This window comes from Schistocerca nitens, chromosome 9 (assembly GCF_023898315.1).
Source record: "Schistocerca nitens isolate TAMUIC-IGC-003100 chromosome 9, iqSchNite1.1, whole genome shotgun sequence".
Lineage (NCBI taxonomy): Eukaryota > Metazoa > Arthropoda > Insecta > Orthoptera > Acrididae > Schistocerca > Schistocerca nitens.
In genome coordinates, this window is record NC_064622.1 from 123031592 (window position 1) to 123055633 (window position 24042).

General features: G+C 40.4%; 1 pseudogene; it reads left to right on the top strand.

Moving 5' to 3' along the window:
* Positions 1–23581: 23581 nt before the first annotated feature.
* On the top strand, positions 23582–23699 carry LOC126204772 (5S ribosomal RNA; annotated as a pseudogene).
* The last annotated feature ends 343 nt before the right edge of the window (positions 23700–24042 follow it).

Here is a 24042-nt window from a genome sequence, read left to right on the forward strand (position 1 = left end):
CACTGCCTTTCAGCAGCCACCATCTCACGCTTCCACTCCGGTATTTTATCCTTGCCGGAATTGTTGTTGTTGTGGAGACACCGATCCATCTCACGGAAGTCGTCTACAGTAAGCTATTGTTTATAAGAAACAACAACAACGACAAAAAAACTGTTCTTAATTTGCCTACAGATATTGGTTATTCAAAACTACTAAAAAAAAGAAAAACAAAAACAGATTAAAAAGTTGATACCAGATGGAGGTGACACCTTCTCATCTTTCTGCATGCATACGCCTGCTAGATTCTCATTCTCCTCTTGATCCATAGCAACATCCACAACAATGAAGAATATAAGACTCACACAACCGTACACACGGAAGAAAATCTCTAACGATAGTACGTATATTACAAATGTACTTTCGTTCTTCCTGCATTTCAGCCTCCAACAGCTGCTGCTCTAATGCTGCAACAGCGAAATCATATATTTTGTAAGCACTTGCTACGATATAAATACATCAGGAGTTTTTTTCTGAACATGAAAACTATCACACGGGTCTCCGTATAGATTCTGCAAGCGCCTATGAATACGTGTGATGCTTTGATTTTGTTCCAAAGGAATTTCAACTACACAGATCCGTTAGAGACGCCATTTTGGAGACTACGTATAGCGCTGTCACCAATCAGAACTTCATGGAACTATGGTGGCTGAAATGCGAATATTCTACGATGTTCCACAACAAAGACTGCATTTTTTTCAGCTTAAACTGGCTTAGAAAAAAATGTTTTCCATTACTTATTCAATGCCCTGGTGTATGTTGCGAGTTATTATTTTGTTTACACAGGCTACAATTTATTCAATTACTGCTTTACGAGGTGAAAAAACTTACATTATAAATGTGTGATTAGACAAAAACATATTCCATTAATTATCGAATCTGAAGTTTGGTAATTGATAGTCTGAGTACTAGGTGAAATAAATTAATTTAACGTGTCAGTTTACAGTTTCTGTATACGTGTTTAGTGTAGAAATTAATGAATAATTATTTTTTAGTCAGCTCATGATTCTACACATACAAACAGTCCCTTATTTAGATATTTATATTTTTAACCAGCAACCCATTTTCCAAACCACTGTATAGAAGGAGCTGTCCAGGAGAAAGGATTTGAGATGATTTTTAAAATTTCCTTTGCTACCTTTCAGAAATTTTGTGTTATTGGGTAAAATATAATTTTAAAAATCTATGCTGCATACGAACTCCTGTCTGATCCATTGACAGTTTTAATAATGGTTAAAAAAGTCATTTTTTCCCTCCCGTGTTCCCGTGTTGTAGGTATCGACGTTGCTGTTCTCCTCAATCTGTGTTGGATTATGTATGATGAATTTCATTGGCGAGTATGAGTACTGGGTATAAAATGCCTAGCTTCGTGAAGAGGTACGTGGATGAACACCATATATTATTTTGCTCACTTTTGTACAAGTTATACTTCCTTTCTAAGTGGTAAGTCACCATAAAAAAATATTCCATAAGACGTTACTGTCAGGAAATATGCAAAGTATGTCAGAAGGTTGATTCCTTTGTTTCCAAATTAGCAATTACATGTAACTCAACATATTTGTCTGAAAAGCTCAGTAATGTGCTTGTTCCAATTGCAGGTTTCATCAGAATGTACACCTAAAACTTTGGAGCATTTTACCCTATTTAATGACTCCTGCTCCTGTGCTACATCAGTTATAGTTTTACTGTGCGTTGTGCAGAATTGAATATAGTGTTATTTTTCAAAATTTAGGGAGAGCCCATTTTCTGAAAATTGTCTAAATCTCCTTTGGAGAAAATAATTTACAACCTCTTGTGTGGCTTCCTCTCTAATGAAATTTGTTATGACACTTTTATCATCTGCAAAAAGTACCAGTCCTGCCCTCTGAATGTTAAGTGGGTCACTCAGATGTATACGGAGCAGGAGTCGACAAAATTTAAATCTGTGGTACTTCCTTTTTGATTTATTTCAAATCACTAAAATTTTCTTTCGTGTCAACCCAGCATCAATTATTTTCATCCTTTTGCATTCTGCTTGTAAAGTATGAGTCAAACTATCTGTGAATAAAGCTGTCAGTTTCATTAACCATTAGGATTTCTAACCCAGTAACATGATCTACATAATCATACGCCTTGGAAAGGTTAAAAGAAATACCATCTAGCATTAATTGACTACTTAAGGATTTTACTATTTGTCGAGTGAATGTTTAAATAACAATCCTTCTGGTATTGAAATTGTGACATGCTAAGTGACTTGTTTTTACTTGAATGTGAAACTATACTGGAGCACATTATTTTTTTTAATATTTTGGAAAAAGTTGTGGGTATGGAAGCTGGACGGAAATTGTTGAAGACTTTCTAATCACGTTTCCTATGAAGAGATTTAACACTTGCATATTTTAACCTGTATGGAAAAGTTTGCCAGTGATGCTTAGGACATTACTTATTACGTTTAATCAAAGGATCAAGTTCTGAGAATTCGTTTGAAATTACATCAATACCGCACGAGCTTTTGCTTTTTATACCTTTTTTGTAATTATATTAATTTCAGTAACGGATGTCGGTGCTACTCCTAGATGGTCTGCCGGCCGGAGTGGCCGTGCGGTTCTAGGCGCTACAGTCTGGAGCCGCGTGACCGCTACGGTCGCAGGTTCGAATCCTGCCTCGGGCATGGGTGTGTGTGATGTCCTTAGGTTAGTTAGGTTTAAGTAGTTCTAAGTTCTAGGGGACTGATGACCACAGCAGTTAAGTCTCATAGTGCTCAGAGCCATTTGAACCATTTTGAACCTAGATGGTTGAAGTTCTGTGCAACGATATTTTTAACAATTTCTCTTCCCTCTTCAACTGAGCCGTTTAATCTTATTTTTGCTGCTACTTTCAGAAAGTGATTTCTGGCTTTTCTTCTGCACTATGCCAGAATACGTCACGGATCAGACTAAACCTACAAGTTTCCACCGCCTCTATTCTTGTTAAATTTGGCTGAACTAACATTACCAGCAATCGTTAGATCTGAATGTTATTGGCGAAAGAGACAAGCAGAGTGACGTCGTACGGATGCGCGACGCGCCCCGCTGACTTTGGTAAGGAGTACTCTCCTAGTGGCAATTTGTTGCTTTTGGCGAAATTCGCGTGCTCCCTGGAGAGACGAGAGCGTGCACTTAGGGCGGCGGGAGGCCGTCTGAGGTAAGCAAAAGTCTGCCTTTGAAGTTGTGCAGGCCCGCCTCAGAGCAGCGGGCGAGGAAACAGAGGATTCCACTCCGCACGTCACATCTCCGCTGCCACCCAAACACGCAGAAGGTGCCTCGCTCTGAAAGCACCGAGGGTAACGTATAACTGCCGTCTTTTCTCAACTTGTAGACCTACCAGGCCGCTAGGTACTGCTGGAGTACAAATGTCTTAATCCAGCTGTTTCGACACTGTACAGTTCTTATCGGTGTGTACGTAAGAGCGAAGTTGGTCATTCAATCACGGTACAGACACGATATTAGTATCAAATATTTTGTTACTATGTTGTCATACGGCTTTAAATAATGTAAGTCATGTGTCAACGCCATCTGACAAGTAGTTTTGTTTACGTAGCTTTTTGAAGCACTCATGATGTGTATGTTTCACACGAATTGTGTCCCCTTTTTTTATTTTATTTTACTGATAACGAAAGTTTGTTCGTAGTTGAGGGGGTTACTAGAAGTCTACTTTTTTATTCTCAGCCCCTAGGAAAGTGAGAGCGAGAATTAAAATGTAATGACACTGTTCTTGAAGTAGATGAATCCCAAAACTGCAACTGAATGTTCAAATAATCGAGAAACATGAGTGCTACATGTGTTGAATGCTAAAGAAAATCAGTTACATGTGAAAGACGTATCAGCAGTGTTTGGGCTGTTCTAAAAAGATGCCAGATGACCTTCGTTGGTGGATTATTACTGTGGATGATGAACGGACACACTAATAAGGGGTGTGAGAGCTACCCATGACAAAACTATTCTAACTGGTGCGCAGCTTCTATGAGAGAGGCGAAGTACCCACATTTCAAGAAGAATTTTGTACTACCAATTCCAAAGAACCCTGGCTTCCGACAGGTGCGAATATTGTCAAGCCATCATTATAATATGCCGTGGCTGCAAAATAGTGACACTACCCACTCACAGAAAAAGGAACTTGTTGAACCCGACCTCAGGGAAGATGAGTTTGGGTTCCGGAGAAATGTAGGAACACCCAAGGCAACAGCGATCTTAAGACTTATTCTAAAAAAACAGAGTGATTTAGGAAAATCTTTTAACGTTGTTGGTTAGAAATTCTGAAGATGACAAAGATAAAGCACAGGGAGCAAACAATTACTCACAACGTGTAGAAAAATCGGACGTCAGTTAGAAGAGTCCATGGACATGAAAGACAAGTAGTGACTGGGAACGGGGTGAGGAAGTGGTGTAGCCTACCCTCCATGTAATTCAGTCTGTACGCTGAGCAAGCAATAAAGGAAACCAAAGAAAATTTTGGCGAAGGCGTTAAATTTCAGGAAGAATAAATATAAACTTTTAGGATTGCCGATGACGTAATTCCGTCTAGAATCGTAAAGCGCCTTCTGAGAGCGGTAGAGCGGAATATAAAGTGTCTTGAAAAGAGGTTATGAGATGAATATACAAAAGTATATCAATTACAAAAGTCGAACTAAAGCAGGAAAAATTGAAGGAATCAGATTAGAATATGAGACACTTCTTTCTTATTTATTTTGTTTACGTAGCATTTGGCTACAACAGAAAATAATTGTGATTTTCTCAAATTACAATCTAATATCCTGTTCACGAATGTAGCCTACTGGTCTTTCAGTCACAGCTAGGAACTTTGATTGGTCGCTAGAGAAAGCTCTCAGAGCGCATTCTTGAATTACACTGTGAACAATCTGGTTTCTACTGAGAGTCGGCACACAAGCCAGTGTCGGTTCTTATTCGGTTAAGAACCGAACAGGCGTTGCGTGGCAGTCCAATGCCACGTGGTTTTGTCGACACGCACGGAATCTTTAGTAGTTCCACAGTAGCATTAAATTGCCAAAAGTGTCTTCAGCAGCTATTAGTAGTAAAGCCGTTGTTATCTAACAGCCTTATGGTTCCCAAGGGTTGTGATGAGAGCTTTGCTAATGAGTGGAATGTCTCGGCGAAGAGGAGGATTTATCTGTAGTTTTTTGCAGTCCTATACAAGTGCGTTTACCGGCCGTAGATATGAAGGTATTTGTCGTGAAATATAGGAAATAGGTGTAGGTCTGACTGTACTTTCTATAAGACGCATGACATGCTTCTATGGTGTCAACAGGTCTTGTGTGAGTACTATTAATTCAAACTGGAGACAAATATTCTACAACAGGGAGCAGTACAGTTGAATACCGTTGACTCTTGGAGCGAACTTAGGAAAAGTTTACTTTCTTCCCCTTTTTTGCTCTGCGTCGTAACAAAAGTAAACTAAGCCGAGGGCTAAATTATCGATTGTCAATGCAGGGAATCGCCATCATAAGCCTCAGAGTTTCTAGAAAATGTTAGTCCGAGTTCTGCTTTTGGCAAGTGTTCCTAATAGACGTTTCTAACTGAGGAACTACAAATAGTAGATGAGTTTGGATATTCGGGCAACAAGATAACTAATGATAGTGGAAGTAATGAGGATATAAAATGCAATCTGGTAGTAGCAGGGAATCATTTAACAAAATGTACATCGAACATAAATTCAATTGTTAGGAAGTCTTGACTTGGGTGTTGGTTTGTACAAAAGTGGGACGAGAATGGTAAGTAGTTCAAACAACAAGAGAAATATGGTACTATGGAATAATGCTGAAAGTTCGTTGGGTAGATCAATTGACTAATGAAAAGATTCTAAATCGAAGTGAGGAAACAAATTATGACACTGTTGTTGTTGTTGTTGTTGTAGTCTTCAGTCATGAGGCTGGTTTGATACAGCCCTCCATGCTACTCCATCCTGTGCAAGCAGCTTCATCTCCCAGTACCTACTGCAGCCTACATCCTTCTGAATCTGCTTAGTGTATTCGTCTCTAGGTCTCCCTCTACGCTTTTTACCCTCCACGATACCCTCCAATATTAAATTGGTGATCCCTTGATGCCTTAGAACATGTCCTACCAACCGATCCCTTCTTCTAGTCAAGTTGTGCCACAAACTCCTCCCCGATTCTATTCAATGCCCCCTCATTAGTTATGTGATCTACCCATCTAATCTTCAGCATTTCTCTGTAGCACCACATTCCGAAAGCTTCTATTCTCTTCTTGTCCAAATTATTTATCGTCACATGTTTCACTTCCATACATGGCTACACTCTACACAAATACTTTCAGAAACGAATTCCTGACACTTAAATCTATACTCGATGTCAACAAATTTCTCTTCTTCAGGAACGATTCCCTTTCCATTGCCAGTCTACATTTTATATCCTCTCTACTTTGACCATCATCAGTTATTTTGCTCCCCAATTAGCAAAACTCCTTTACTACTTTAAGTGTCTCATTTCCTAATCTAATTCCCTCAGCATCACCCGATTTAATTCGACTACATTCCATTATCCTCGTTTTCCTTTTCTTGATGCTCATCTTATCCCCTCCTTTCAAGACATTGTCCATTCTGTTCAATTGCTCTTCCAAGTCCTTTGCTCTCTCTGACCGAATTACAATGTCATCGGCGAACCTCACAATTTTTATTTCTTCTCCATGGATTTTAATACCTACTCCGAATTTTCTTTTTGTTTCCTTAACTGCTTGCTCAATATACAGATTGAATAGCATCGGGGAGAGTCTACAATCCTGTCTCACTCCCTCCCCAACCACTGCTTCCCTTTCATGTCCCTCGACTCTTATAGCTGCCATCTGCTTTCTATAGTAATTGTAAATAGCCTTCCGCTCCCTGTATTTTACCCCTGCCACCTTCAGAATTTGAAAGAGAGTATTCCAGTCAACATTGTCAAACGCTTTCTCTAAGTCTACAAATGCTAGAAACGTAGGTTTGCCTTTCCTTAATCTATTTTCTAAGATAAGTCGTAGGGTCAGTATTGCCTCACGTGTTCCAATATTTCTACACAATCCAATCTGATCTTCCCCGAGGTCTGCTTCTACCAGTTTTTCCATTCGTCTGTAAAGAATTCGCGTTAGTATTTTGCAGCCGTGACTTATTAAACTGATAGTTCGGTAATTTTCACATCTGTCAACACCTGCTTTCTTTGGGATTGGAATTATTATATTCTTCTTGAAGTCTGATGGTATTTCGCCTGTCTCATACATTTTGCTCACCAGATGGTAGAGTTTTGTCAGGACTGGCTCTCCCAAGGCTGTCGGTAATTCTAATGGAATCTTGTCTACTCACGGGGCCTTATTTCGACTTAGGTTGTTTTTACATACAGGGTGAATATTAAACAAACCGACAAACTACAGGGTCGGATTCCTGTTTGCGTGCGGCCAAGCAGATGGAAGCAGTCGAGAGGCAGCCCGGCTGTAGCAAATCAGGCACCCTCACAGACAGCAACCACATCACAAAACAATTCAAGTGCTGTTTCAAACTCTTCACACAGTTCATATCTCCCATTTCATCTTCATCTACATCCTCTTCCATTTCCATAATGTTGTCCTGAAGTATATCGCCTTGTATAGACACCCTATATACTCCTTTCACCTTTGTGCTTTCCCTTATTTGCTTGAACTGGGTTTCCATATGAGCTCTTGATATTAATGCATGTGGTTCTCTTTTCTCCAAAGGTCTCTTTAATTTTCCTGCAGGCAGTATCTATCTTAGCCCTAGTGAGATAAGCCTCTACATCCTTACATTTGTCCTCTAGCCATGCCTGCTTAGCCATTATGCACTTCCTGTCGATCTCATTTTTGAGACGTTTGTAGTCCTTTCTGCCTGCTTCATTTACTGCATTCTTATATTTTCTTCTTTCATCAAATAAATTCAATATATCTTCTGTTACCCAAGGATTTCTACTAGCCCTCCTATTTTTACCTTCTTAAACCTCTGATGCCTTCTCTATTTCATCCCTCAGAGCTACCCATTTTTCTTCTACTGTATTTCTTTCCCCCATTCATGTCAATTGTTCTCTTATACTCTCCCTGAAACTCTGTACATCTGGTTTAGTCAGTTTATCCAGGTCCCATCTCCTTAAATTCCCACCTTTTTGCAGCTTCTTCAGTTTTGATCTACAGTTCATAACCAATAGATTGTGGTCACAGTCCACATTTTCCCCTGGACATGTCTTACAATGTAAGACCTGCTTCCTAAATCTCTGTCTTACCATTATATAATCTATCTGAAACCTGTCAGTATCTCCAGGCTTCTTGCATGTATTCAGTCTTCCTTTATGATTCTTGAACCAAGTGTTAGCTTGTATTAAGTTATGCTTTGTGCAAAATTCTACCAGTCGGCTTCCTCTTTCATTTCTTTCCCCCAATCCATATTCACCTACTACGTTTCATTCTCTTCCTTTTCCTACTATCGAATTCCAGTCACCCATGACTATTAAATTTTCGTCTCCCTTCACTATCTGAATAATTTCTTTTATCTCATCATACATTTCTTCGATTTCTTCGTCATCTGCAGAGCTAGTTGGCATATAAACTTGTACTACTGTAGTAGGCGTGGGCTTTGTGTCTATCTTGGCCACAATAATGCGTTCACTATGCTGTTTGTAGTAGCTTACCCGCACTCCTATTTTTTTATTCATTATTAAACGTACTCCTGCATTACCTTATTTGATTTTGTATTTAAAACCTTGTATTCACCTGACCAAAAGTCTTCTTCCTCCTGCCACTGAACTTCGCTAATTCGCTCTATATGTAACTTTAACCTATCCATTTCCCTTTTAAAATTTTCCATCTTACCTGCCCGATTAAGGGATCTGACATTTCACGCTCCTATCCGTAGAACGCCAGTTTTCTTTCTCCTGATAATGACGTCCTCTTGAGTAGTCCCCGCCCGGAGATCCGAATGGGGGACTATTTTACCTCCGGAATATTTTACCCAAGAGGATGCCATCATTTAACCACACAGTAAAGCTGCATGTCCTCAGGAAAAATTACAACTGTAGTTTCCCTATTCTTTCCGCCGTTCGCAGGAAGGCCGTTTTGGTTAGTGTTGCAAGGCCAGATCAGTCAATCATCCAGACTGTTGCCCCTGTAACTACTGAAAAGGCTGCGGCCCCTCTTCAGGAACCACACGTTTGTCTGGCCTCTCAACAGATACCTCTCCGTTGTGGCTGCACCTACGGTACGGCTATCTGACGCTATTTTACTAAAATAAACGATCGGTCGGTAAGGTATACCCTGAGGTAAAAAGGAACCATCAGCTTTGTAAAGGAGGGATGTGGGTAGGATGATTCGGTAAAACTGTAGAGGGAGTCCAATGGCTGAATACAGTAGGCAGGTTCAAATGTATATAGGCTCCAGTGTTTATTCAGAGACGAAGAGTTGCATACTGTAGACTAGCATGGAGAGCTGCACCAACGACCGCAACCATAACAATAGTTTCCATAAAATTTACAATATCGTGATCACTTTTCCCATGGTTCATATCTTTCTATGCATGACAGCAACTCATAACATTGTTAGATATATTTTTATCCTTGTGAGTCAGTGCTGTTTGTGCGAAGGGCAGTGGAACACGCAGTTTTTCCGGGGAACATTTGCAATGTTTTATAGCATCCGGTTCGTGTATTCGTCACGGAAGCTAGCGACATCTGGACTAACTTACTCACTAGTCTGTACTCGCGTCTGGACGAGTGACAAAAAGCTTGAACTGAATCTAAAGCACAGTTCTACAACACCAATCAGAATTCCAATGAGACATAATTGTCTGTCCTTTTGTTCTGTCGTATTTTAACAAACTCGAGTCAGGAGGCATCCTTCATTAAACTGGCCAGGCAGTGTTTCCTCGCACCTTCTCGACAACCCAAAAAAAAAAACGAATTGTTAGCTGAAACAGATGTCCATTAGGTGACTCTTTGTTCTAAATCCGTACTTCTCCGTAACAGCTTCTTACAACAATCTTTCTCTTTGTCAAAACCGACACAAATATATGGTCACAGGGTTATAATTTTTAGAAAATTATTTTAATTCAGTCGTATTCATATCCAGGCTATACTAGCGACTACGTCAGTTCATCCCCTAGTTGAAACTGAGAGCATCAAGACCATTTGAAGCGCTTTTGTTTTCATGACATCAGCCTTTCGTCTGCTTTTCAGCTGTCGGCCTTTTCTACCTATTTCTAACGTAACTACTGCAACGGACATCCTCTACAATCTGTATTAGATATTCGAGTGACTTCCTGGCCGATTAAAACTGTGTGCCCGACCGAGACTCGAACTCGGGACCTTTGCCTTTCGCGGGCAAGTACTCTACCATATGAGCTACCGAAACAGGACTCACGCCCGGTCCTCACAGCTTTACTTCTGCCAGTATCTCGTCTCCTACCTTCATATCAGCGCACACTCCGCTGCAGAGTGAAAATCTCATTCTGGGGATATTCTAGTCTTCTTCTGTCTCTAATACATTCCCGCTATAATTCTGCCAGCAGCACCAGGATAGATACATAGCATTATGCGTACTATATGTTTTTAAATTCTTTGTTTCCTTTTGCCATATTAGCAGGACTCCCGCGGCCATCGTCGTATATAAAAGGTTTATTTCTTAGCAGCAGAATACATAAATATACTCTGAACTCTAGCCAAGAAAACCAAGACCAAACCAAAATTATTATTTTTGAGTTTGTTTTGTGATTGTTACATTTGAAACTGATTTATAATATCCGATATGAGAATCAAAAAATACTAAACCGGAACAGTACCTGCGAAAAGAGAGGCTAGCCTGAAAGCAAAGCCACACGGGAAATTGTGAAAGTGATTGGTTTCCAGTTTAAAAACGGAAACGATATGATAAAACATTAATGCTACCTTGATTACATTTTAACACGTAAGATTAAAAGAATGTTTCACTATAGTTAAAACTGCCGTCTCCTCCTCCCTTTACCCCTCTCTCTATCTCTCATTCTCGTTCTCTTTCTCTCTCTATCTCTCTCTTCGTCAGTTCTCTTTTATCCAAACTTGAACAGACTTCCAACATCCAAATCTAGCGACGAACTGCACAGAAAGACACGTTCCAATACGTGAGCAGCTGTATTAGCATAATACGTCTGATGTGTGCGTCTTCAGATCTCTTCCAAATCACCTAGTCATTGTATACTGATGAACCACACCAGCGGCCAAGTGCTTATGTAAGCGACGAAACGTTCCAAAAATTCATGTAAGATAAACTACGAAAGAACAATATGACCTTGAACCATAATTACAGCACATTCTGTGTCTTTATTCTCACGAAATTTTCTGCCACATTAATTGTTTTTCGAACAAGAAAACCAAATATTTCTCGTTAACCTGTAAATACCTGCTGTCAGGCCATCAAGTATCCAGTGCATCGTTTTGTTACATCCAAGACTTACATCGTGCAGCTTAAGGAGAGCAATCACAACAAGAAAAATGCGTCTTTTGCACTTTTAGGCTTAAAATGTTAGCACAGAATACTCTCCAAGTCTGTACCACTTAGGTAACAGGTGTATCGGTATCAAAAATGAAAGGAAAGCACTTTGTGTTTTGAAGAAAAAGGAGTTATAAAAATTAAATTTCTCTGTATTTTGAATTTAATGCTACTAATAATTAAATTCTTATTGCGTACGCTGATGGAACACGGACCCTTAGGCTCTACATGTTAAACAGTGCTAACCGGACAACCATGCACATCGTAAAGCCAGTATTCAGTCTTGGATGAGGGATAGAACAATTTTTGTCTCTTCGATGTCTAACAAAGTTAAATCTGATACACACCTGCAATATTTGATAAAATGCTCAAAAAATTTGCTTTCCCATTTAACAACCATCAAGTACAGATGCTTACAAGCACTGTCCACACAGAAAAAAAAGTCTTCATTGTCTTTAGTATTTCTAACAAGGATTTTTATTGACTCTGCGGATAATAAAATGATGTCTATGAAGTGAACCATTAGTTTTCACCTCTGCTGAGTTTCCAAACTCCTTCCCTCACCGTTATTTCACAAAGCAACCACTCACAGCTCCATTATTGATAAGTGGAGCATGAGTCAAACCTAGCCCTCATCAGAAATCTCAGAGGTACTAAATTACGGAAGCAATACGCTATCTGTTAAACTTTAAAGGAAGAACAAAATAACAGGTTTCTAAAATTCATGTTTATTGTTCAAGATGAATTTTGACTATATGCGCACGTTTTAAGGTGACACTCTTGGACTTACTTTCTACAGCATTTCCACTATGAAGCATCGGTATCGTAAAGAAAGTGTTAGGTGTTAATGCAGATCTCCTGGATATCACAAAGCGCAACTGTGAGAAAACTGCAGAAAACCTAACGGTGCTGTTTCCATAAATAATGACTGGCAACTTATGTCTGAGGCTATCAGCTGAAGATGAAGCGAAGTCTCTGAAACGCGTCCTTACTAAAAACTATATATTTTAGTGACTGGTTGTGAAGTATTCCCATTGTTTCAGCACTCCATAATGTTGAGTATATTTGTAATATTTGTTGTTAACTGGCAGTAAGAACAGAAGGTGAAAGAAAATAAGAGACTGTAAAGGAACAGATTCTGCGACTTGCTTCATCCGAAATGGTTCTGCCGCTCCACATTGCTAAGAAAAAGTTCGCAAACGGTCAGCGATCGACCAGCATGCGTATTCCTTACTAGAAACGGCAAAAATCGCACATAAATAGCGAAAGATCGAATCCTTTGCTTTTCTGCTATGGAAACGAGTTCTTTTTCCCGTGGAGTTCTTTTCTTTTCCCGCGTGCGCGCAATCTCTTTGGTAACCTTAGCAGTACTTTATCTGCAGTCTTTCATTTTGTGGATCGGAAATGCCATCACCGAAACTCTTGGGCACCGTGAAATTTTATTCACCACATTTTCTTTTACGACTACGAGTTTTCAGGACGGTAGTTTTACGGAATGACCAGAGAAAACTGCTGACGTCAACTTCTGCTCATGTTTCTATGCTCTCTTTTCGCTTCTAGTACCTGCAGTAAGGCACCGCTTGCGGCCAAAGGCCAATTTCGGGTCTACGCTTTTGATAGTGGGTGCACCTGACTAGTGAATGAGGTCTCACTTGGGGTGAACTATGAATTAACGACAGCTGTAGTAGTAATTACTCCTGTTATACAACTTCCTGGAAACAAATAAAAAGTATCAAAGCTCTTATTCTAGCGCTATACGTGTCAACCATCTATCATTTATTTTTTTAATTATATATTTGCCAGACACGATTAGGGCCTTCAGATGCTCTCTTACATCTAACAACGTATCTTTACTGAGTCTACGGTTCAATATGTGTATCACTGTTCTGTTATTATAGTTATTATAATTGTTGTGTTATTATAATAACAAAGGTCGACTAATTTCGATCATTTGTCTAGGGATTGTAACTAAATCGATTGCTGCCATCACGAATATGAAGCCTGTTTGTTCACAGCACTTAATGTTTTCGCTATGTTAACCATCATCGTCAACGAACTATAGTAATCATCATTATCATCGAAATCGGTAGCTAATGTAATGAAACCGGAAAGCAATTACAGGAAAACTGAGACGAAATGGAACAATAAAATGGTAAAATTCAGTATATGAATTTAGTGTATGAAACAGAAGAAGCAAATATGCTGATCTGAATAATTCTTTGATATCCTTTTTCTGTGTCACGTGCGATGCACCAGCAGTAGTCAGACATAATGTTTATTCCCTAACGGCATTGCTAACGATGTTCCGCTAATATCTTAGGCAAACTCTAGTGAAAATTGTGTATGGGTGACGCCAGAAAGCGCAGTTTTAGAGACATCTTGCATCCTAATTGCTTAAACAACTGTGGAATATCTTCCAGTACTTCCTTCTAACAGACTGCCTTATTCTGACCAACGAAACGATGTACAACATTTTTAAGCTTATCCAGGTTTACAGTTCTATTTCTGTCATCGTATTTTCAAAGTGTTCATCACACATCATCTTGTCTATATCGAGTCCCACAGCTATCTTTTCTTTACACTCTGCAACGGGTTGATTTGGGAATTGGCTACACAAATACTGAAAACAGGTTTTTCTAACCTGATATGCAGTGAAAGCTATAAAATATGATCTGGATTAACCAGATGCTCATTCACAATGTTCCTCGATACCGCTATCAGGTTTTTCGTCTTTGGCGGCTCTCTCCTACTCCAACCCCCATGAAGTGCTCTACTGTCTGCTGTGTAGGCCGCTGTGGAAGTCAGCAAAGACACAAATAACGAAGGAGAAGGATTGCGATGGCTAGTCGCAGGAATCCAAAATGGTGTGTACATAGCTGATTAATATAACTCTTTACTTCTAAAAATAAGACAACTGTAACTTGAATTGCTGCGCCTGTTGCGCATCCTACATGCAGTTATATTATTCAGGCTTACTAATGTCTTACTATAACTCAGCACTGATGCTGTTGAAGTCTGCGATCGAATTGGGATGACCAGTGATGGACGGTTGGTTAAATCAGCGTTGACAGGGGCCCTCAACTCTGTCTCCCTGTAGCTGTGGCGCTGCCCGCTCTTTCCATTGGCCCGAGTCGGCCCCTTCTTGATATAGTTTCGAGGGCCCCGCCCTGGTCATTGTGCTGCTCATGCTTTAGGACTGTACACTGTCCCATTCATACATATAGGAAAGCATATTCATATACTCTATTTGCTGGCCAAGAAGAATGCCAAACACTAAAGTCACCACATACAAGCCATACTTGACATTGTGGAGTAATTTCATAATACTGCAAATCTCTTTTAAGTGTATTGAGTACACCAACTGGAATTATTATTAACTCTTTCCCCAAACGCAGCAATACTGATTCAAACACGGCTTTCAAGAATCTTTCAGTATCCTCCATTGCTTACTACTCTTGAGCTTCCACTGTAACGCCGGAAATGCATATCCTCCTATTTCCATCTATTGTACTGTAAGTTTTTTCCTTAATTTGTTACCTGAATATATGACATTTCTGTGCCTTTATATATTGTAATTGGTTTACTATTTGTGTATATATATGTATGTATGCATTTATGTCGATGTATAATTGGTTTGTTTCGTAAATATTATTTGTATTTTTACGCTGGGTCTTGCCTAGGGAAAACTGCTATCGAACGATTACATCGATAGGTCGTGTGAAGAATCAAAGTGTGTAGGATCTTTGGTAGTGTTAACTCTGCCGAGTGGGGCAGGTGTGTGGTGTGACGCTCCCGCGAGTTGCCGCGCTTTCGGGGTTTAGCAGCATGTAATTGCGCTCGACTTGCTATGTTAGTTTCTGGCACGGTGTCGCGGACGGGAAGCATTAGCCGGCGCACATCAAGAGCCCGTTTCGTTTGGTGACCGTGTCGAGAAGAAGGCGCGCCAACATCCAGCTTCTGCAACAGCGACGGCCGACAATGAGTGACCGTCGCCACCTCCTCGATCGACGGCTTCAAACCTTCAATCAGCCAACAAGGAAGGCTAAAAACACGTAAAGTTTCAGAACTGTATGGCAGACCTCAGCTTTTCAAATTGTTCCATTTGCCTCGCAAAATTACAGCAACTCAGCATGAACCTTTGTTGCTCATTGTCCCAATTGCATTACCAAGCAGGGTCCCTTCCTTTTCCGAAATGAAACAGAGTGTCGTTGAAATTCAGACGCCAGCATTAAAGTACCATCATTGCATTTCAGTACTTTAGTTTCCAAGTGCAGTTAAAGCATAGCTGGCTACAATAGTTAGGTTACACAAGCACAAATTAAGAGTGCGAGTTTTGTTAGCATATTTTAGCTTACCTGTGACTGCAGCTCAGCTTGGTACGTACTAAATTTTATTATTGTTAATTATTCAGAATCATTTAATTCAAGTTCAAAGTTAAATCTCTTGTTTCTAAATTGCGTAGAGTCAAGTTGCTTTTGAAATGATTGTTGAGGTAGTCCAAGACTAACCGTATTCTGCTGGATTTCGATGTGCTTCAGAAAGAAAGCTCACTATTAACTTCAGTCACTAAATTAACTTTCGATTTTCCGGTTTTATTAATTCTTTTGCTAAATTAAGTCAGAGTGTAGCGAAATTTATTACTTCTGACAAACTTTCAGTTTTCACACTACACGTGTCAACCTTCAGTTGCCACGCTTCTAGTGCTAATTATATGTGTAATAACCTTTCTTTTTCAGTTACTATAGTAATTGTCCATAGGACTGGCGACCGTGATTTCCCCCAAATCTCAAATATCTAATTACCGCTAGTTAATTGTTGACGTAACGGCCGCACATTTACTTTCTTTATTAACTTTACCCCTTTTCAAAATTAATTTCCACCAGTTTCATTTGCATTTTTCCTTTCATTGAGATGTAACCCTTTCCTCCCTCTTTACCGACAGATTAACTTCGGTGACGATTGCTTTCCCAAATTTCCCGTTAGGTACACGCGGTTTAATTTTTCACTGTCATTAAGGTCGATAAGTGAGGGGGAGGTTACATGTGGCGACCTGGTGACAGGACAATCTTCAAATTTGAGGTTGTTCTGGACACGAATTTTGCATTGTGCAAATCTCATAACAAAGTACTGGTTACGAAATGGTCGATACGTCAGCGAGAATATTAGTCTGAGGAATCCTAATTAGATTTGAGATTTGTTATTTATATTGAAAATTATTAAAATGAGTGAAGGCAACAATTACCAAAATTTGGTAGACTTGGGTACGGAACAATCGGTCGAACAGTGGGAAACACGCACCACGGTACCCATTGTTCAGGGGCAGGCGGCTAGCATGAAAGACGCGACCGCCGAGACGCAACAAAGAGCAGAAATGGAACTCCAAACATTAGAAAATGTTTCGGAATCGGAAGTGAAAATCAAATCGGAATCCCTTGATGACGAATACGGGGGGACAATTAAAGAGGAAGCCGCTACGGAAGTAAAACCTGTAGTTTCCGGGAATTTAACTGATTTATTGAATGTTTTGATTAACGAAATCAAGGCTCAGTCTAGCAAGATAGAAACTCAATCGGCAGAAATTAAAGCTCAGTCTGGAAAAATTGACAGGAAGCTAGACAATCAGAACAAAGCTATTAATGTTGTTAACAACAATGTTGGAGTTGTTAACACAAAATTTGATAAAATCAAAGAAGATATTGTTGTGATTAATACCGAAATCGGTAATCTTAAACAGGAAATGATAGGCGTTCAGGCGGAAATTGCGAGCATAAATACGCGTTTTAATTCCGAAATTAGCAGAATCGAGAAAAGTGTAGGAGACGCAGTTGCTCCGATCATCGAGAATAAGGTGACGGAACAAATTCAATTAGTGAGAAAAGACGATCAACAGAAGGTGGAAACTTTAAAGGTTTTAGTATCCGAAGTAGATACCAAAGTGAGGAAGCAGGCTAATACCTGCGAAGAGAAAAAGAGGGAAGTGGAAACGCTTGCGACAACCACTTGCCAAGTGATTACGAGAGTGTCGGAATTAGAAAAGAAACTTGAAGAAAAACAGAGCTATGTGCCAATCTGTGCACATAGTTCGGAATTGTTGACGAAAGAGGAGCGGTTCGACCCCTTGAAAAAAGGCGGTATACACGCGACGGATTTCATTAAAAACTGTGAAAGAGTTTTACCCAGATCATGGACTAATGAGAGAAAAATTAATGCGGTTATTGATGTGTTGGCTGGTGATGCCAAGCGTTGGGGCTTAAACCTCAACATTACGAACCTGACCTTTGACGAGTTTAAAAATTTGTTTCTGGCTGAATACTGGTCAGAGCAAAAACAGCAAAGTGTCTGGCGCGAATTTGTCGTATCGAGGCCTTTCGATGCGAATTCGCGCGGCTCGATGAAGGAGTTTTGTGAGGGCTGGATCCGCAAGTTGGAATATTTGCGTGATCGCCGCACGGAATCCTAAATAGTCTGGGAACTCTACAAGAAGCTTCCAGATGATACAAAACGCTACGTAGGAAGCAATTACAGGACAATCAATCATTTCCTGGAAAGAGTGGAGGACGAGGACAATTGGCGCAATAATCGCGATACTGGTAGAGGCCGTGGTAACAACAACGGGTACCACAGCAACCACAACAATCATAACTATGGGAATAATGCATACCGCAATCTTGGCAGCAGTAACAATAGTGGTTTGGGCCGTAATGACAATCGATACAATGCAAATAATAACAGGAGTGACGGAAACCAGTATCATACTAGCGTGATACGGGCTTCGCAGAATAGTAATAACGCCAGAGTGTGTGATCAGCCGCCTCAGCAGCATCCGGGGAGCGTATCTGCTGGGACGAGACAGGGAAACCATTAGCCGCGCCGGTGAGGGGCCGACCGGGCGTGGAGAAATTTTGGCGGCCCAATAACAGTAGAAAACCCAGGTGTCGTCGTTATGAAAATTCCGTGTGGAATAATCAACGGCGGGAGAGTGTGCCAGTGTTAGGAGAAAGGAGTGCGCCCACAGGTAGTAAATCAGCTGTATACACGGCAGTAGGAAGTACATTCACTGTCAGTGAGAACAATTTAAGTAGTGTTCCGGAAATCGATTATAAAGTGGTAACTGTAATACCCACAGCGGAACTGGAGATTGAGTTTAAGAATGATTCGCAAGTGTTCAGAGAAGATCAGATGTCGGATAAAACGTCCGTCATCGAGCGAGGGGATGCAGAGAGGGATGAGGTCTGGTTAAGGCAGTTCGGTCGCTTATACGACGAACTAAGAGATTATAGGGGTCTGTATGGGAGAAGCGTTTATGGGGAGCGCGGGCAGGATTAGCCGCGTTTCGTCCCACAGGAAGATAGTATTTGTGAAGTGATAGGAAGTTCTGGCCCTAACCGGCAGACTTTACTAGAAATAGTTGATGTTAATGGGGAGCACGAGCAAGATTCGTCGTGTTTCGTCCCGCAGGAGTTGGCTGTTGAAGTAGTAACGGAAAGTTCTGGCCCTAACCGGCAGACTTTACCGAAAGTTACAGTGGTTGAAGTAGCCGACCCATCCGACGCAAAACTCCAGTTTAAACATTGCGAAAGTATTGAGGAGAAAGATTACGAAAATTTTAGTGATAGCCGGACACGATTGGTAGAAAAGCATGTGGATTACAGCGTGTATGAGGTTAGAGCTGACATTATACGGTCAGACGATAGCAGTGTGGGTTGCGCAGATCTAGCGGAAGTAATTGCAGAGACTACTGGGCACATTCCTCCAGGTAGATTGGCAGATGAGATCAATCTGACCAAAAAGGAATCAACGAAGGTGACAATTAATGAATTGATGGCAAAGCAACACTCTCTAGTTGACGAGTTAGAGGAAAAGGTTTCGGTATTGGAGGCGAAGCTACAGACTAAGCCTCAGGACAAACGTGTTGAAATTAAAACTGTATGTGAACAGAGGCTGAAAAAGCCGCCAGATAAGCAGGATTTAGGATCAAAGCCGGATGGTTTTTTCTGGAATGACCTGGATATAGACGAGAAAGAAACAGTCGAGGATAAGTGTAGACAGATAGTAGTGTCTGTTAATATGCACGACCTACAACTAAACGTGTTGATTGACACCGGTGCAGAATTGAGTGCTGTATCTGGGAAAATATTTGAGTTACTGAAAGACAGACCTGGCATTGTAGTTATGCCAGTAACAGGAGTGAAAATTATCGGTGCTACTGGGAAGGCCAGTAAACCGGTCACAAAACAGATTTTTGTCAACTTCGAGATATGTGGGGCACGATTTGAACAAGAGTTTGTCGTCGTGCCAGACTTAACTACGGAAGTAATTATCGGATTGGATTGGCTATTAAAGTACCGTGCAGTGATTAATTGCGAAAGCAAAACTTTGACATGTACGTCACAAGATAAAGCAATAGTTGTTAGTTTTGACAAGGCAGGAGACGGTGTGCATAGGCAATACCAGCCTATACACATTGTTAACTGGCCGGATGACATTGACGCAGAAATGAATTTGAACTGCCGTAACGTGAGGAATCTCGGCATTGACAAAAGTGTAGAAAGTGAATTGGAAGAGATAATCAAATTCCCTCCACGGATTGACATTAGTATTAGTGTGATAAAAGATCGTTTGCGAGAAGTAATGAAGCTAAAAGCCGATGCTCGCATACGTCGTCATGACGCTAAAGCGCGTTTTGCTAAGTTTGCAATCGGAGACTTAATACTTGTAAAAGCTCATGAGAAATCGAACGAGATAAACAATGAAATCTCTAAATTTGTTTATAATGGACCATATAAAGTCATTGGTATACCTCACACAAATGCTTATTGCTTAGAGTATCCAAGCTCTGGAAAACGATTAGGTACACGGAATATTGTAGACTTGAAATTGTACCAACCTAGGATTGATTAATACCACAGAATGGGTAATTTGTGCAGTATGTAATATAGAGTGTAAGATTTAAGGATGTGCCATGTTGCGATGCTTTTGCCTGACCTAGAGGTCATTAAAGAACTTGTAATTAACAAGTAATTAATTTTTGATTAGACGTTTTAACCAATTGAAAAATCCAAGCTGCTAGTTTAAGTTTTCAGCTGAGTCACAGTAGATTAAGGAATGTAAATATGCTTTTGTAACTAGCTGTCAGATTTCATGAATGTGTGTTTTACTAGTCATTGCCGATGTACTTAGACGCTGTTTTAAGTTTCAGGCTAGTACATGCGTGTGATGATGGACAGTGTTGGGTTATCCACTGTGATAGTATTAAGGGACTCCTTGAGATTACTCGGGAGTGAGTTTTCCTAAAGAATTCAGTGAAACGGACGTTCTGGAAATGCCGCTACACAGGCGAGTGAGATCAAGCGTGCCGCACAGGCGGGCGCAACAATACTGGCAAGGTGGAGCCGCTGTCGGCTCTCGGGTCGCTGTCGGCTCTTGTGCCGCTGTCGGCATTCTTTGTACTTGCGAGTACGGAAGGCGGAGTTGTTTTTCTTCCCGGACAGCTGATATGAAAGAATTCTGTTGTCAACATTTATGTTTTTGTCGATCTGCTGTATATTATTATCTTGTTTAGCGTAAAGTGCACACTCATGACGAGAATATTAATTATGAAAAGTTTATATAAAATACGTATTCTATGTAATTAATTATTAATTTTCGTATTTTGATATACCTGTTTTCTATGACCATGCAATCTGATTAATTTTGTAAATAGTATACCATTTCTTGATACTGCTAGGAATTTAGATTTTTAGAATAGCTAAACCATTTTCTATGTTCTCTATGAATTTTAATATATTTTCAACCTGTTTTATTTCGTGCAAGATGACACAGTGGAATAAGATTAGGACTGTCTCCACTCAATTTTTGTGGTCTAAAAAATTGATTTATGCTTAATTAGACGAATGCTAAATTTTGATGATGTTTTGAGCATATGCATTTCCGCTGTTTATTTTTTGGGACATTTTCTGAGTCTGTTTAGGTTACACGAACATCCTCAGACAATGTGGGACACGTGTAACGCCGGAAATGCATATCCTCCTATTTCCATCTATTGTACTGTAAGTTTTTTCCTTAATTTGTTACCTGAATATATGACATTTCTGTGCCTTTATATATTGTAATTCGTTTACTATTTGTATATATATATATATATATATATATATATATATATATAATGTATATATATGTATGTATGCATTTATGTCGATGTATAATTGGTTTGTTTCGTAAATATTATTTATATTTTTACGCTGGGTCTTGCCTAGGGAAAACTGCTATCGAACGATTACATCGATAGGTCGTGTGAAGAATCAAAGTGTGTAGGATCTTTGGTAGTGTTAACTCTGCCGAGTGGGGCAGGTGTGTGGTGTGACGCTCCCGCGAGTTGCCGCGCTTTCGGGGTTTAGCAGCATGTAATTGCGCTCGACTTGCTATGTTAGTTTCTGGCACGGTGTCGCGGACGGGAAGCATTAGCCGGCGCACATCAAGAGCCCGTTTCGTTTGGTGACCGTGTCGAGAAGAAGGCGCGCCAACATCTAGCTTCTGCAACAGCGACGGCCGACAATGAGTGACCGTCGCCACCTCCTCGATCGACGGCTTCAAACCTTCAATCAACCAACAAGGAAGGCTAAAAACACGTAAAGTTTCAGAACTGTATGGCAGACCTCAGCTTTTCAAATTGTTCCATTTGCCTCGCAAAATTACAGCAACTCAGCATGAACCTTTGTTGCTCATTGTCCCAATTGCATTACCAAGCAGGGTCCCTTCCTTTTCCGAAATGAAACCGAGTGTCGTTGAAATTCAGACGCCAGCATTAAAGTACCATCATTGCATTTCAGTACTTTAGTTTCCAAGTGCAGTTAAAGCATAGCTGGCTACAATAGTTAGGTTACACAAGCACAAATTAAGAGTGCGAGTTTTGTTAGCATATTTTAGCTTACCTGTGACTGCAGCTCAGCTTGGTACGTACTAAATTTTATTATTGTTAATTATTCAGAATCATTTAATTCAAGTTCAAAGTTAAATCTCTTGTTTCTAAATTGCGTAGAGTCAAGTTGCTTTTGAAATGATTGTTGAGGTAGTCCAAGACTAACCGTATTCTGCTGGATTTCGATGTGCTTCAGAAAGAAAGCTCACTATTAACTTCAGTCACTAAATTAACTTTCGATTTTCCGGTTTTATTAATTCTTTTGCTAAATTAAGTCAGAGTGTAGCGAAATTTATTACTTCTGACAAACTTTCAGTTTTCACACTACACGTGTCAACCTTCAGTTGCCACGCTTCTAGTGCTAATTATATGTGTAATAACCTTTCTTTTTCAGTTACTATAGTAATTGTCCTTAGGACTGGCGACCGTGATTTCCCCCAAATCTCAAATATCTAATTACCGCTAGTTAATTGTTGACGTAACGGCCGCACATTTACTTTCTTTATTAACTTTACCCCTTTTCAAAATTAATTTCCACCAGTTTCATTTGCATTTTTCCTTTCATTGAGATGTAACCCTTTCCTCCCTCTTTACCGACAGATTAACTTCGGTGACGATTGCTTTCCCAAATTTCCCGTTAGGTACACGCGGTTTAATTTTTCACTGTCATTAAGGTCGATAAGTGAGGGGGAGGTTACACCACTTTAGTTATTAATCCAACATTGTCTTTGCAGAAAACAATGAAAATATCTCCCAAATTCTTAATCCCGATTTCTGCACCTTGAATAGCCGCGCGGGAGTAGCCGAGCGCGTCTTGGGCGCTGCAGTCATGGACTGTGCGGCTGGTCCTGGAGGAGGTTCGAGTCCTCCCTCGGGCATGAATGTGTGTGTTTGTCCTTAGGATAATTTAGGTCAAGTAGTGTGTAAGCTTAGGGACTGATGACCTTAGCAGTTAAGACTCATAAGGTTTCACACACATTTGAACATTATTTTGCGCCTTGAATATGATGTACAACGCGCAAATAAATTATTTTCTCTGAGACGTGATCCCAGAGGTTCTGCTGCGCTTTTGCACAGTAGTCTTTCAAAACATCGTTAAGTTCTCTTTGAGTAAGAGATTTTGGGTTACTATTGGTACTACAGGGACAACGGCCTTGCCGCAGTGGATACACCGGTTCCCGTGAGATCACCAAAGTTAAGCGCTGTCGGGCGTGGTCGGCACTTGGATGGGTGACCATCCTGGCCGCCATGCGCTGTTGCCATTTTTCGGGGTGCATTCAGCCTCGTGATGCCAATTGAGGAGCTACTCGACCGAATAGAAACGGCTTCGGTAAAGAATGCCATCTAACTACCGGGAGAGCGGCGTGCTGACCCCACGCCCCTCCTATCCGCATCCTCCACTGAGGATGACACGGCGGTCGGATGGTAACGGTAGACCACTCGTGGCCTCAAGACGGAGCGCTTTTATTGGTACTACACAAGGAGTAGCCAGATACACCACGTTTACGACTTATTTCCAGCTCAGAAATTCAGATTTATGCTTTTATAACACGAGCTTAGGATGCGTGATACGTTATAACGACGCAGATGCCTCTCTTAACTACA